General features: G+C 35.1%; 2 long non-coding RNA genes across 2 annotated transcripts; both read right to left on the bottom strand.

Moving 5' to 3' along the window:
- Positions 1 to 598: 598 nt before the first annotated feature.
- LOC142234736 (uncharacterized) lies at positions 599 to 1,484 on the bottom strand. The gene is made up of 2 exons (XR_012721704.1): positions 790 to 1,484; positions 599 to 725 (listed from the first exon to the last, which is right to left on the bottom strand). It is a non-coding gene; the product is annotated as an uncharacterized LOC142234736 (long non-coding RNA).
- A 7,488-nt stretch (positions 1,485 to 8,972) lies between these two features.
- LOC142235197 (uncharacterized) lies at positions 8,973 to 9,887 on the bottom strand. Its single transcript, XR_012721826.1, has 3 exons — positions 9,585 to 9,887; positions 9,164 to 9,519; positions 8,973 to 9,099 (listed from the first exon to the last, which is right to left on the bottom strand). It is a non-coding gene; the product is annotated as an uncharacterized LOC142235197 (long non-coding RNA).
- Between the last annotated feature and the right edge of the window lie 6,546 nt (positions 9,888 to 16,433).

Raw genomic sequence — 16,433 nt, forward strand, 5'->3', positions numbered from 1 at the left:
CAACAAAAAACAGACATTACCCTCAACAGTAAAATTCAACACAATAGCAATAATTTCTCAATTGTAATCCTCAAATTGAAATGCATCGCTACTCGATAATTTCTCAAACAGTTTTCAATGTGATAAAAATAAAAAATTAGCATTGTTGCGAATACTTTCAAACCACAATTTGTATGAAAGTCCATTCTAGTTCTATCTTAAAGTCAATACTAAATTTCTAGAGATTTTGTAAATTTTATTATTTTTTTCGTTAACAAATATAATAATCTTAAAAATAACATTAATAATATATAAAAATAATAATATAATACCAATCAAAATGTAATTATCTTATTAAATGTATTAATAAATACAACTATGAATACAACTTTAAATATCTTAAACATTTTTACATGTATAATTACATTTCCTCCATAATGTTGGTGTCAAATAACTATTAATTAATATGCTGGCAATTTGAAATAATTACTGTCGAGGAACTTGCTGGCTTGTGTGTTAGAATAGATTCCAGCAAGAGGAAATCACAAAATATCAAACTGATGACGGGATGTAAATTGATGTAATGCACATTTTCATCCAGAAGTTCTTGATATAGGAATTGTTGCACTTTGTTTTAATTGGTTGCACCTTGTAAGTTTTCTGAAAACTTTTCTTTGTTGTTCCCTTCATCGGTTTTTCATCGGCCAACATCTTCCAAGAATATACCATCCAATGATTTTAGTTTTCTGCAAAACAATCGAGTTTTGTGATTTCCATTATGTTTTCATTTCACTTTTTATTTTGACTTACCAATTTGTATTTCTTCCAACTGACCACGTACTTCGTGATTTCCTCAAGAACGTTGGTGTTACAAAATTGTTGTTATTAAAATACTGGCAATTTTCAGGAACCAGATAATTGGGATAAATTTCCAGCAATTTCAATTCACAAAATAACAAATTAAACCGATGATGCGATGTAAATTAAACTATCGATGTGATGCGAATTATCATCCAGTAGTTGTTGAAATGGAAAAGAATAAATACCAAGTTTTTTTGGTTGCACTTTGATTTATGGAAACTTTCTCTTCTCAATAAGCCACTATCATTTTTCATCGGCCAGCCTCTTAATGTGTCCAAGAATCAACATCCAAATATTTTAGTTGTCTGCAAAGAGATTTGATTTTAGTGACTTCCTTAAAGTTTTCATTTCGTGTTTTAGTTTTACTTACCAATTATTATAAGCAATTTCAATTGATTATTAAAAAATTTCCATATTTTTGTATTTCTTCCACGAACTTTGTTGTCCAAAGTAGTATTGATAACCATGTGGTTTTTTCGTTGCATTTCAGGGTAGTGTTTTGTCAAATTTTTCTCCAATTATCTTCAACACATTTTCAAAGTTTTCGTCAACATTTTGCCAAATTGGTTGTAATTCGCAAACAATTTGAAGATGTATTGAAGATGAGCTGTTTCAAGTCAAGTTGTATTTATGTTGAAAATTATATTTACCCTCAAACTGAAAAGGTGTTGCATTTGAAAAACGCTCATTCTGTGTTTATTGGGATGGAACTAGTGACAATCGTTCCTTTTGGTGAACCGTTCATTGGAACTAGTTCGTTCCGGAACGACACAAGACTAGTGGAAACCAAACCTAAACTGAAAAATACCGCTGTGCTTAATAAAATATAGAAAACAAAACAGTACACATTGAATGCAAACGTTACAAGAAGAAAAAATTTGAATGTTATTTATTTTTGCCTTGCATTATTTATTCAATTTATTCTTGGAACAATAACACCTGTTATGTTGGTAAATAAGATTTTTTTTTTAACATTTTTATCATCGTTTCGCTCAGCAAACGTTTTATTCCCATTTCATTACCGAACAAAACAACTTGGCGCCGCAAATCCGAAGAGTATAAAAGCAATCGTTTTGTTTCGTCTCTTTTGCTTCTGAAATGTTTGTTGTTTTGTTTTTGTCTGCGTACAAAACGTTTGTCGAAAATTGAAAAGTTTGTGACTTTAAATGATACTGTTACGAATTTGATATTTCTAGATTTAAGTTTATTCAAATTAGTTTCCGTTAATTTAAATTTTCAAATTGTAACGGTCATATTACGTCATCACTTGTCAAAATCATTTCTTTATTTTCTAGTACTTTCCTAAACATCTTTTGTGTTCTTAGTTTCCCAATCGTTCATTGTAAAGTAACCCCTTTTTGTTTTGTTATCTTCATTGCTTATTGTTCTAGTTGTAGTAATATGATAATCATCTATGCCTGTGCGACATCTGCCATAAGGTAAGTACTATGTTCGCTTTTCGAGTTGAAATTTTCGCGGTTACTTTAATAAAACAGTTCAATATGAAGTAGATAAATTAATTCAATTGATGCGCAGTTTCTTGTTCCCCTAGATTTCGGCAAGACTTTTTTTTTTATTATTATTATTTTATTCAACAATTCAACTTTAATACAATACAAGTCTGTCCCGCGCCATAAGGCATTAATGGGACTAGTTGGCCAATTATTTATACAATATTAAAAACAAAAATTATACGTATTTAAAAGATGCATTCATATATGGTTTAATATTTGTTTCAAATTACAATATTATAAATATTACTTTACAGGAATATTTTGGTTTTAATTTATAATTTTGATTATTTCAGGTAAAGTAATCGCGAAAATAAAGTGATTTTCAACTCGAAAACGGAACATAGTACCCACCTATAGAGTAGAATGTTCCAGTTGATTGTAGCCAAGACAATGAGCATAGGCCGATAAACATGTGCGATGTCGCCCGTGCGACATCTACCAAGTAGTAGAATAGTCTAGAATGTTGTAGGCCAGACTACCGAGAAATTTCGATATCGTCATACAGTACTATAAAAGAGCTGACACAGGGAGCTGTCGTAAGCTAAAAGTGATACAGTACACATCGTAGAGCAAATAAGTGAAACCTATCAGTTAAGCAAATAAATTGTAGATTGTCGTTATTTGAAAAGAAGTGTGTTTTATTAACGGGTTATTAAACACGCCTCAATATAAAAACGTAACAATTGGTGTCGGAAGTGAAATAACGAAAAAAAAAATCTACAATGAAGTTTAATCAGCTTCGAGTGGAAGACTTGAAGACGGAATTGAGCAAAATGGAGCTTCCGACTACAGGAAATAAGGCTCAATTACAAAAACGACTACTGAAAGAGTTCGAGCGGCGCAGTATTGATATCGAAACACATGATTATAAGGAAGATCTTGACGAATCAGTAGTAGCCAGCGCCTTGGAAATTCCATCTGTAGCTTCTTATGTTGTTGATTACAAATCGATGGTCAATATTTTGAGCAAAATGATGGAAGAAAATTCACTAAAAATGCAAGAGAATTCTAGAAAAATGATGGAAGAAAATTCTCTAAAAATGCAAGAGAATTCTAGAAAAATTATGGAAGCCAATTTTAGAAAATTGGAAGAAAAATTCGACGAAAATTCAAAAAAAAATGGACGAAAATTGTAGAATTCTCAATGAAAAACTTCAAGACATTTCTGAAAGCATGGAGAAACGTGTGGGCCATATAGAAGGTCAAATTATAGAATTGGATAAGAAAGTTCTTTCCGTAGATGAGAAAATTCTGGTTCACGATGAGAAACTTCTACACCTGGAGAAAAAAATGGCTGACCTGGAAATTAAAAGTGGTCCCGTGCGCGTAATCGAGGGCCCAAAAATCAAAACTCTTGTTTTTGATGGCTCATCTTCATGTGATGTTTTCAAATTCCAATTTGAGACGGTAGCATCCAGAAACATGTGGAATGACAACGACAGAGCAATTGAACTTCTGTTGGCATTGAAGGGTAATGCTGCCGATGTAATACAAAGTATCCCAACTTCTTCAGATATAACTATAACGAAGTAATAGCTGCACTACAACGCAAGTACGGTGGAGAACATAATCAAGACATCTTTAGAATGGAATTAAGAGGTAGAGTCTAGAAATCAAACGAGACTCTACAAGACTTTGCAACAGAAGTTGAGCGGTTGGTGCTATTGACATACCCAAGAGAGAGTCACCCACTTGTGGATCGCATCAAAATTGAGACCTTTGTGAATGGCATTCGAGACCCAGACATAAAATGTGCAACATATGTGTCACAAAAGGCTACATTCGCAGAAACAGTAACATTTGCACTTGCGCAAGAAACTGCGAGATTGCTGGCACGGCCTCAAATTCACCAAGTACGCAGAGTAGAGACCGAGTGTGAAAAATCGAAATCTGTCATTGAATCGATGAAAGAGGCAATGAAGCAGGTAACGCAAGAATTGAAACAGAATGCAACTAAATCCCGAATCAAATGCTATAACTGTGATAAGCCGGGACATATAGCTCGAGAATGCAAAGCACGTCGTAAGCGATCAAGATCCACATCTCCATCAAACAATAGCCATAAAAAGGTGACACCACAGTCAAGTGAGTCACCTTTAAACTAAATCCAGCTAGTTCAGCGGGGCAAGAGCTGGCTCCCACTGATTATGGCCCCACAATCTCCCTAGCAATAGCACAACAGCAAAATAATAATTTAACTGTCGCGGGGTTTATTAACGGCGACAAGCGTACATTGACGTTGGATGCGGGTGCGTCGAAGTCTATCATTAGATCAGACATAGTAAAAGAAAAAGTTACACCATTGATTGCAGTCAAACTACGCACGGCCACAGGGGAAACCGCAACAGTATGTGGGAAGGTCGTCATTAAGCTGACTATTGCCAACATATCCGTTAAGTATGAGTTCATTGTGCCCGATATAGTCGATTTGGTCTAAACCTGGATATGAAACGTCGTGTCGTGCCGATGCCGAAATACCGGTTAATGTGGGATACGACAAGAATACACCTATCAGACGGTTTACTACTAGCAAGCCAGAGTTAATACCACCGATTTTGCAAAAACTATTGGCGCGAAGTATAATGACTATTGTATGAGCTGTCATAATGCGGAGGAAAAAGAATCAATTAAACACCTCTTGTGTGAGTGTCCTGCATTTTGTGTAAAGCGCAAGCAACTTTTAGGAGCATATAGCTTCAGATTACTGGCGGATCTGGAAAACGTTAACTTAAGCAGTCTGCTAATGTTTTTGGAACAATCTGGTTGGTTCAGCGAAGAAAAATAATCGAGAAGGTTCAGCGGTTAAAACTAGAAGTGCCCATATGTAATAGGTACTTTTAGTTAATGTGGTATCACAATGGACTGAATAGTCTAAGTGAGCCTGACTGTTAATCGGGCTGCCACTTTAACCTAACCTTACCTAACCTAATACCACTATTCTGGAGCGATATTATGGGTGCCAATGAATGGAGACTGTGAAGTCGGCAAATTGTGGGTTGTTGAACCAGCAGAAAACAAAAACAACAACATCTTGAGAGCGAATGCCCTGGTAACAGCGAATAAATAGAGACTAATACCAGTTCGTGTTTTGAACTTGTCAGACAATCAAGAGCATATTGGAAAATTTTCTGACCGAGGCAATAGTCAATTTGGAAAGCAACTCATCGAAGGCACATGGCACAGAGAAGAAACATCTGGAAGGCTATGTCGAAACTTGGACACGACATCTATCACCGTTCGAGAAAAATAAAGCCAAGAAATTGTTATGGAAAAATGCCTCCGCCTTTGCCATTGAGAAGAAAAATCAAGGGAGAACATCTGTGGTGAAGCATGAAATAAATACCACAGAAGAAAGACCCATAAAACAGGCACCACGAAGTGTCCCTCTAGCAAAACGTGATGAGGTTCAAAAGCTCGTTAACGAAATGGCGGAAAGTGGTGTAATCGAGCCGTCATCAATTCCTTGGTGCTCACCAGTTGTACTACTCCAAAAGACAGATGGAAGAACCCGATTTTGCGTGGACTACAGAAAGTTAAATGATGACACCAAGAAAGACAGTTATGCACTTCCACGCATTGATGACACGTTGGACACACTAGCCGGAAAACATGGTTTTCCACGCTTGATTTGCTGAGTGGATACTGGCAAGTAGAGATCGCCGAGAAAGACAAAGAAAATACAGCTTTTGGCGTTAATGGCGGTCTTTGGCAGTTCAATGTAATGCCATTCGGGCTCTGCAATGCTCCGGCTATGTTCGAGCGATTGATGGAGCGGGTGCTAAAGGGGTTGCATTGGAAGTCCTGCTTGATATACCTAGACGATATCATAGTTATAGGCAAGACATTTGACGAGCACCTTAAGAACTTGAAGGATGTTATCCAGCAACTGTCAGCCGCTGGTCTACGACTTAACGCAAAGAAGTGCTCGCTTTTCCAGCGAGAAGTTAAGTACCTGGGTCATCATGTTACAGCAGAGGGCATATCCACCGATGAAGACAAAATTCAAGCAGTAAAAGATTGGCCACGTCCACGGAACCTCCACGAGTTGCCCAGCTTCCTTGGTTTATGCACATACTACAGGCGTTTCGTACCAAACTAACGCAAAAAGGTACGAAGTTCCAGTGGAACAAGAAACAGGAGGAGTCATTCCATCATCTAAAAGAACTTTTATGTTCTGCTCCTGTCCTGGCATATCCTATTCCTGGTGAAAAATTTGTTTTGTATACAGATGCTAGCGCGTTCGGAATTGGAGGTGTGTTGTCGCAACAGAAAGATGGTAAAATATCATCGGATATTTTAGCCGAACGTTGTCCAAGCCCGAAAAGAACTATTGCGTAAAGATAAGGGAGTTGCTTGCTGTCATAGAAAGCGTAAAGCATTACCACAAATACTTGTATGGACAGAATTTCTTGCTAAGAACTGATCATTCAGCTCTACGATGGTTGCTTCAATTCAAGAATCCGGAAGCTAAGTTGGTACGTTGGATCGAAAGACTCCAAAGCTATGATTTCAGTATCGAGCATAGAAAAGGTGGAAAACATGGGAACGCGAACGCCTTGTCACGTCGGCCGGGGTTTAAGACTTTCTCCTATGGACAAAGTCCAAAGTGGGCTAACGCAAGCCCAAGCAGGGAAAAGTAGCCGGACTTTGGCCGGGTTTAAATCTTCCTCCTATGGACAAAGTACAAAGTGGGCTAACGCAAGCCCAAGCATGGAAAAGTAGCCGGCCTTCGGCCGGGGTTTAAGACTTCCTCCTATGGACAGGGTCCGATGTGGGCTAACGCAGGCCGAAGGGGGGAAAGTGGACGGCCTTCGTCCGGGGTTTAAGAATTCCTCCTATGGACAGAGTCCATAGTGGGCTAACGCAAGCCCAAGGAGGGAAAAGTAGCCTTCGGACGGGGTTTCAGACTTTCTCGTATGGACAGAGTCCAAAGTGGGCTAACGCATGCCCAAGGGGGGAAAAGTAGGCGGCCTTCGGCCGGGGTTTAAGGCTTTCTCGTATGGACAGAGCCCAAAGTGGGCTAACGCTAGCCCACGCTAGGGGAAAGTAGACGGCCTTCGGCCGGGGTATAAGACTTTCTCCTATGGACAGAGTCCAAAGTAGGCTAACGAAGACACAAGGGGAGAAAATATTTCAGTAAGAAAACAATTTTTTTTACTCAGAATCAAAGCTCAATAACTTTGCTAAAAGTGAACCTATAAAGGCATGTTGTACATCAATCGAAAGGCTTTCAAACTAGGTAAAAAAATTCTAGGGTATAATCGAAGACTTTTTGATATACAACGAAAATAACAAAAAATTAGGATAAAAATTCTCTTTTTTTATTTATATCTCCCAAACTATATTGACCTTTGGAGGGCTATATCTCAAGACCCGGGCATTTCCGGGTTTTAAATGTGATAATAAACGGAAAAATGTTATATTTATACGAATTTATAAATGTTTAATCAAATGAATAAACATCTAAACAATCGTGTTTTACTTGACCACAATGATTCTTTTACAACTATCTTAAAATGCAATTTTTCTTATAGTTTGAAGTGGCTCTTATTGGCGTCGTTCTAAATTTATCTAAACAGGCACCTAATAATTGCACTCATGCGAAACGTTTTTGTAGTAATTTGGGTGGTACAACTTCTCAATAGTGACGGCGCTTTTCCGACGAGTTTTGGACGTCGTATACGATTGTTTTCGACGTGGTGGGGATTCTCAGGAGTGCCGTCAAATTCAAAAAATGTTGGCAGGTTATTTAGTGTTATTAGCTCCGTTCGAGAACCCAATAACTTTTGATAATTATCACAATTTTTTACTAGAAGTCGATTGATTACTCCAAAGGAGAGCGTGAGACTACATTTGACAGTTATCAGATTGATAAATTGCAAGTTTTTGCTGGGTTGTTTGATAACAACAAAACACAACCCAATAAACACAAACGTTTGAAAAATACTAAAATTCAATAATTTTTCAAACATTTTTTCAAAGGATTAGGGTAATATTCAAGTTGAGAAATCGTTGAGAAAATCGCGTTCTCAACAAAAAACAGACATTACCCTCAACAGTAAAATTCAACACAATAGCAATAATTTCTCAATTGTAATCCTCAAATTGAAATGCATCGCTACTCGATAATTTCTCAAACAGTTTTCAATGTGATAAAAATAAAAAATTAGCATTGTTGCGAATACTTTCAAACCACAATTTGTATGAAAGTCAATCCTAGTTCTATCTTAAAGTCAATACTAAATTTCTAGAGATTTTGTAAATTTTATTATTTTTTTCGTTAACAAATATAATAATCTTAAAAATAACATTAATAATATATAAAAATAATAATATAATACCAATCAAAATGTAATTATCTTATTAAACGTATTAATAAATACAACTATGAATACAACTTTAAATATCTTAAACATTTTTACATGTATAATTACATTTCCTCCATAATGTTGGTGTCAAATAACTATTAATTAATATGCTGGCAATTTGAAATAATTACTGTCGAGGAACTTGCTGGCTTGTGTGTTAGAATAGATTCCAGCAAGAGGAAATCACAAAATATCAAACTGATGACGGGATGTAATGCACATTTTCATCCAGAAGTTCTTGATATAGGAATTGTTGCACTTTGTTTTAATTGGTTGCACCTTGTAAGTTTTCTGAAAACTTTTCTTTGTTGTTCCCTTCATCGGTTTTTCATCGGCCAACATCTTCCAAGAATATACCATCCAATGATTTTAGTTTTCTGCAAAACAATCGAGTTTTGTGATTTCCATTATGTTTTCATTTCACTTTTTATTTTGACTTACCAATTTGTATTTCTTCCAACTGACCACGTACTTCGTGATTTCCTCAAGAACGTTGGTGTTACAAAATTGTTGTTATTAAAATACTGGCAATTTTCAGGAACCTGATAATTGGGATAAATTTCCAGCAATTTCAATTCACAAAATAACAAATTAAACCGATGATGCGATGTAAATTAAACTATCGATGTGATGCGAATTATCATCCAGTAGTTGTTGAAATGGAAAAGAATAAATACCAAGTTTTTTTGGTTGCACTTTGATTTATGGAAACTTTCTCTTCTCAATAAGCCACTATCATTTTTCATCGGCCAGCCTCTTAATGTGTCCAAGAATCAGCATCCAAATATTTTAGTTGTCTGTAAAGAGATTTGATTTTAGTGACTTCCTTAAAGTTTTCATTTCGTGTTTTAGTTTTACTTACCAATTATTATAAGCAATTTCAATTGATTATTAAAAAATTTCCACATTTTTGTATTTCTTCCACGAACTTTGTTGTCCAAAGTAGTATTGAAAACAATGTGGTTTTTTCGTTGCATTTCAGGGTAGTGTTTTGTCAATTTTTTCTCCAATTATCTTCAACACATTTTCAAAGTTTTCGTCAACATTTTGCCAAATTGGTTGTAATTCGCAAACAATTTGAAGATGTATTGAAGATGAGCTGTTTCAAGTCAAGTTGTATTTATGTTGAAAATTATATTTACCCTCAAACTGAAAAGGTGTTGCATTTGAGAAACGCTCATTCTGTGTTTATTGGGAAGTAAGATGTACATGTTCCGCAATTATACTGGAAGCTAAAAAACTGAATATGTTTAATGTTTTTGAAGCTCTAATTTTGAATATACAAATAGTTACTGGAAAAGTACGCGAATACTTTTCAGCAATTTTAAGCAAAGAGAGTAAAATGCACATTTACTCTCTTGCTAGTTTTTACTGGATAATTATTGCCAGAAAAGTACGCGAACAAATCTATTGTCGGTGAAATGGACGCATCAGTGTTGACAAATGTCAACGTCGATATGTCAAACGCCAACGCCGTCAAAGCATCACTTTCAAACGAATTTAACACGAGACAAACCGGGAAAATGGAAAAATTGGTTAAATTATTTTGTGTTGTTTTGGAATATATTTTATTAACATATATCTGGTAAGTATTGTATTTGTAATTTAAGAAATTTGTTATTCTTTATCTTTTTAATAATTTTTAGATTGGAAAATTGCTATTATCCATTGATATATGGGAGCAACGGTCGTGCAATGGTTCATGCCCGCTTCGCATACAAGCGGTTATGGATTCAATCCCAGTTTCATCGATCAAACACCATAAAGTTTTTCAACGGTGGATTACTCCCTCTGTAATACTGGTGACATTTCTGAGTGTTTCAAAGCTATTCTAAAATTTTCATCGCTATGGGAAATGATGTTCAGGCTCGGCTATAAAAAGGAGATTCCTTGTCTTTGAGCTAAACATGGAATCGGGCAGCACTCAGGGACAAGAGAGAAGTCCAACACTGCAGTAGCCTAAACTAAATAGTCAACTAAATTAGTCATAGTGAGCATATAGCTAACTTAAACTGTACCCGAATGTATCACAATTGGCAAAGATCACCTTAAATGTGAGTATTAAAACCAGGATAACATTACAACGTTGCTATTTTAGCGAAATAATGCCAACTAAATACGGCCTTAAGAGAATAATGTATGCTTTTAGTTTGAATCAATTTGATGTTTTGCTAAAAGCATCTATTTTATTGGTCAACTTTGATGACATCGTTCAATACAATTCCTAAAAATAAAAATAGTAAATGTAAATGTAGGGTAAACTAGTGTAATTACTAATTGTTTTTTTACTTCTTTTCATAAGGTAAAGTATAAGGCCAAAGAAGGAAAACAAACGAATTTAATCCCGAACAAGACTCTAACTCAACTTCCAATAGTTCGATGGAATTCAATTTATTTCACACATTTAATAAATGTTTAAGTTATAGTATTAATTGATTTACGGGTTTCATTTCAACATATCGTTAAAAAACGACAAATTCTGTTGCTGGGACAACTAACATTTGTAGTTGTTATAGCAGTAAAAATGTTCGCAATTTAAACTAACGCAGTTTGCTACTTCAGCAGCGATGTTTGTCAAAAATTTTGAGCAAACACGTTTGCTAATTCAGCAGCATTTGTTTGCTATTTTATCTGTAAAAAATGTTTGCTGTTTCAACTAACGAATGTTTGCTGAAACAACTACATGCTACTGCTGTTCCCTTTTCCGCAAACAAAAACTGCTGTTTTAGCAAACATTTTTGCTATTATGAGTAACAAAATTTTTGGGTGTAGAATTTGGCTTAAGTTAAGTATCGTATCGACTTAGTAAAAACATAATATTATAAAAGTTTCCATAAAAATTGGAGGCTTCACACAAACAAACACAAATCCTTTTTATGGCAAGCGAGCTTTTTTATTGTATTAAGCACATAGGAGGAGTCAACGGCGCTTCTAAGTCGATCTATATTTATATCGGCTTAGGAAAGGAATTATTTTTAGCGGCATAGGAAAGAAATTTCTGTCAAGTATATATTGAATTAGTTTCCGTAGTTTGACCACATAATAATCAATAACCATCTGCCATTGGTGTACAAAATTATCCCTATAAAAATAGACAAACATTATTTTATCCCTTTGTTAATTGATCTCACATATAGATCAAAAGCCTTTGATGTTAGCACCTTTTGTATTTATTTTCGTAGTTTATTATGATTGTAAATGTTGTAATGAATTAATAAAATCTCAATATAATCTGCCCTTTCATTTAATATTGGAATTTGGTTAGGGTAATAATAAAGAACATCGAGGGCGGTTGCACCAACAAACCAAACAATTAATATGAGATTGCGACAACCAATGCAAAGTTGATCCAACATACTACCATGCAGTTACAATTGCCAAATGTTAGTTGTGCTGACAGATATCATTGATAGTTGATGGAACCACCTGCTTTCGATTGGCAAAGAATTTGATTGAGGCAACGAATTAAATTTTTCTAGGTGTACTTTTGACAGTTTTATACTGGAATTATACAGGAAGCAAAAAACTGAATACGTTTAATGTTTTTGAAACTCAAATTTTGAATGTACAAATAGTTACTGGATTGCATTCTCGTACTTTTCAGCCATTTTAAGCAAATAGAGTAAAATGCACTTTTACTCCGCGAACAGACCTATTGTTGGTTTTGACAAATGTCAACGTCGATACGTCAAACGCCAACGCCGTCAAAGCAAACACGAGTCAAGCCGGGAAAATAGAAAACTTATTTTGTGTTGTTTTGGAATACATTTTCCAAAATTTTGTATTGTATAATATTGTATTCCTTTTACGGCCATTTTCATGTAGCTCCGTTAAGCTTTAACTGCCAGTTAGCAGAAAGAAAAATGGAAATATTTACTCACTGTTTAACTTTAACTGAAAAATTTTCGGCAGTTAAGTTCTTAACTGGCATATGGAATATATAGGCAAGGTGACAGATATGTCGATAGCACGGTTTAAAAGTTCGTTAGCTAACGTAGCACTAACGGAGCTTCATGAAAATTGGGGTTAAAGTCCTGTTTTTATACCTTTCACCACTACCGTGGTACTGGGTATAATAAGTTTGTGCATTTCTATGTAACGCCAAGAAGGAAAAGTCTGAGACCCATCGTTTAGTATACCGATCGTCTTAGAATTAAATTCTGAGTCGATTTAGCGATGTCCGTCTGTCTGTTCATGTATTTTTGTGCGCAAAGTACAGGTCGCAGTTTAAGTCCGATCGTCCTCAAATTTGGCATAGGGTCGTTTTTTGGGACAAAGACAATCGCAATTGATTTTGGAAAAAAATGGTTCAGATTTAGATATAGCTGCCATATATATTTATCCCCGATCTAGTCATAATTGGCGTATTCCGATGTTCTTCAAATTCAGTATATCCGAATATTTCATGAGTCTCGAAAAACTTGCAAAATAGCAGCTAAATCGTTTCAGATTTAGATATAGCTCCCATATATATCTTTCGTCCGAATTAGACTCATATGACCACAGAGGCCAAAGTTTACTACCGATTTTCGTGAAATTTTGCATAAAGAGTAGAATTGACATTCTACCAATGTTTGGTAAATTTTATTGAAATCGGTTCAGATTTAGATATAGCTCCCATAAATATCTTTCACCCGATTTATACTAAAATGACCACGGAGGCCAAAGTTAAACTCCCATTTACGCGAAATTTTGCAGAGATAGCAGAATTATTATTCTAACTATGCATGTCAAATTTAGTCGAAATCGGTTCAGATTATATATAGCTCCCATTATATGTACGCCAGAGTTGGGAAAATATGGTAGACTATTTCATATTTTAGACCCATTTTCAATGGGATTTTCCTCCAATTGACTGCATAGTTTCCACGGAAAATTTAATATGATATTTAAGTGTGTCAAGTTTGATCTAATTTGGTTCAGAATTAGATAAAGCCTCCATATATTCATTCTTCCGGTTTATACAAATATGGCCAAATTCACACTACACAAAATTCTGTGATGATTTCCCCATATCTTAGTCATATCTTACACCCTGTAATGCCAGACTTTCCAAAGAACGGTTGAGTTTTAAATAAGGCTCCAAGTCGCCCGACCAAATAATATATCACAATCCACACTTGACCACATATCTTGGCAAGATCTAACCAATATTCTTGTAAAATCGTCACTGCTGAGTAGCAAAAATTGTAAATGTTACTCAAATTGTCCTATATCTCGAATACATAGGTATCGCCTGGTAAATCATAAATGCTCTTTTGTACAATTGCATTAAAATTTGTCTCGCTTCATATTTCCCATATTTATACCCTTCACCACTACTGTGGTAAAGGGTATAATAAGTTTGTGCATTTGTATGTAACGCCAAGAAGGAAAAGTCTGAGACCCATCGTTTAGTATACCGATCGTCTTAGAATTAAATTCTGAGTCGATTTAACGATGTCTGTCTGTCCGTCCGTCTGTCTGTCTGTTCATGTATTTTTGTGCGCAAAGTACAGGTCGCAGTTTAAGTCCGATCGTCCTCAAATTTGGCATAGGGTCGTTTTTTGGGACAAAGACAATCTCTATTGATTTTGGAAAAAATCGGTTCAGATTTAGATATAGCTGCCATATATATTTATTCCCGATCTGGTCATAATTGGCGTGTTTATCAACCGATGTTCTTCAAATTCAGTACATCCAAATATTCTCGTCTCGAAAAACTTGCAAAATATCAGCCAAATCGGTTCAGATTTCGAAATATCTCCCATATATATCTTTCGTCCGATTTAGACTGATATTACCACAGAGGCCAAAGTTTACTACCGATTTTCGTGAAATTTTGCATAGAGAGTAGAATTGACATTCTACCAATTCTTGGTAAATTTCATTGAAATCGGTTCAGATTGCACTTATATGGCCTCAAAAGCCATAGTTTTGCCGTGATTTGGTTCAAAATTTGCACAAGGAGTACGTTTAATATTATCGATAAGTGTACAAAATTTGATTGAAATCTTGGCGAGATCTAACCAAGATCCTTGTAAAACCGCCACTTATGAGTTGCAAAAAATGTAAATATTACTAAAATTATCCTATATCTCGAATACATATGTATCACCTGATAAATCATACACTCCAAAAAAAGTGAACTCTCTATTTCACTAAAGACAATTTAACTTTATTTTAGTTCATAGAAATGTTATGTTTGGAGAAAGTTTTCTTTACTCTAATACTTTTTTGTGTACGTTAGTTAAATTAACTAAACCCGAGGGAAAAATATACTCAAATGAAGCATAAAGATTAACTAAATTTGTGTCTTCCACAGAATAGTTCAGAATTTCTTTAAATTTGTAAATTTTACCAAAATGCGTCCATCGTCAACTTCGTATGTCACTAAAGACATTCTTGCAATTTTGAACTCCAAGTTTTTTCTTCAAACTACAAAATTTTCTTTAACAAGTGAAATAACTTAGTTATGTCTAATAAATTTTCTTGTATTTGTCGAAAAATATTTACTTATTTTTATGATATCGGCGTGATGCCAACGTTTGTAATACTGTTTAGTTAAAATTTTCTACAAATATTCAAAATTTTCTAAAATTAACCGAAAGTTTTCTTCCTGGTGGGTTCACTGTTTTTTCAGTGTAAAAGATCTTTTGTAGAATTGCATTAAAATTTCTCTCGCTTCATACGTCCCATATTTTTGTTTACTAACAATGTGTTTCATACCAGGGCGTTATCCGATTTAAATTTTAATTCTAGAGATTTTATAGAAGTACAAAAAATTGTCTCCGTTATAAGTATTTGTATCTGGAAACGCAAACCTTTATATAGCTCCAAGCAAATTTGAAGTGGTTGAGATGGTAATACAAATGTTTGTCCACATAGTGGTGAAGGGTATAATATAGTCGGCTCCGCCCGACTTTAGACTTTCCTTACTTGTTTTTTAATAATTTTTAGATTGGAAAATTACTATTATACATTGATAAATGGGAGCAACCGTCGTACAATGGTTCATTTCAGCATTGCATACGAACGGTTATGGATTCAATCCTAGTTTCGACCAAACACCATAAAGTTTGGCAACGGTGGATTACTCCCTCTGTAATGCTGGTGACATTTCTGAGTGTTTCAAAGCAACTCTAAAATTTTCATCGCAATGGGAAATGATGTTTAGGCTCGGCTATAAAAAGAAGATTCCTTGTCTTTGAGCTTCCTGCACGGAATCGGGTGGAACTCAGTGGCAAGAGAAGTTCAATACTGCTGTATCATAATGGACTAAATAGTCAAAGTGAGCCTGAAATAAAGGGCTACCACTATAGCTAACCTAAACTGTACCCGAATGTATCACAATTGGCAAAGTTCACATTAACCCTAGCTTAGGCACCAATGTTTTTCTACATTATCTGCCACTATTTACAAATGTAAATATTTTGCTTCCTTTGGTATTTTTAACTTCATAACCGCTTTTTTATGTTTGTTTTGCATTCTGATATTCGCTACAGAAAAAATATTGTTGTTTTTGAACATTATCTGTTCGACATTATTGAAATCGGTTCAGAGTTAGATATAGCTCCCATATATATCTTTCTCCCGATATGCACCCATATTACCACAGACGCCAAAGTTTTGCTCCGATCTACGTGAAATTTTGCACAGGGGGTAGAATTAATAATCTTACTATGAATGCCAAATTTGGTTGAAATCGGTTCAGATTTAGATATAGCTCCCA

Source organism: Haematobia irritans, chromosome 4 (genome assembly GCF_050003625.1).
Source record: "Haematobia irritans isolate KBUSLIRL chromosome 4, ASM5000362v1, whole genome shotgun sequence".
In the NCBI taxonomy this organism is placed as follows: domain Eukaryota; kingdom Metazoa; phylum Arthropoda; class Insecta; order Diptera; family Muscidae; genus Haematobia; species Haematobia irritans.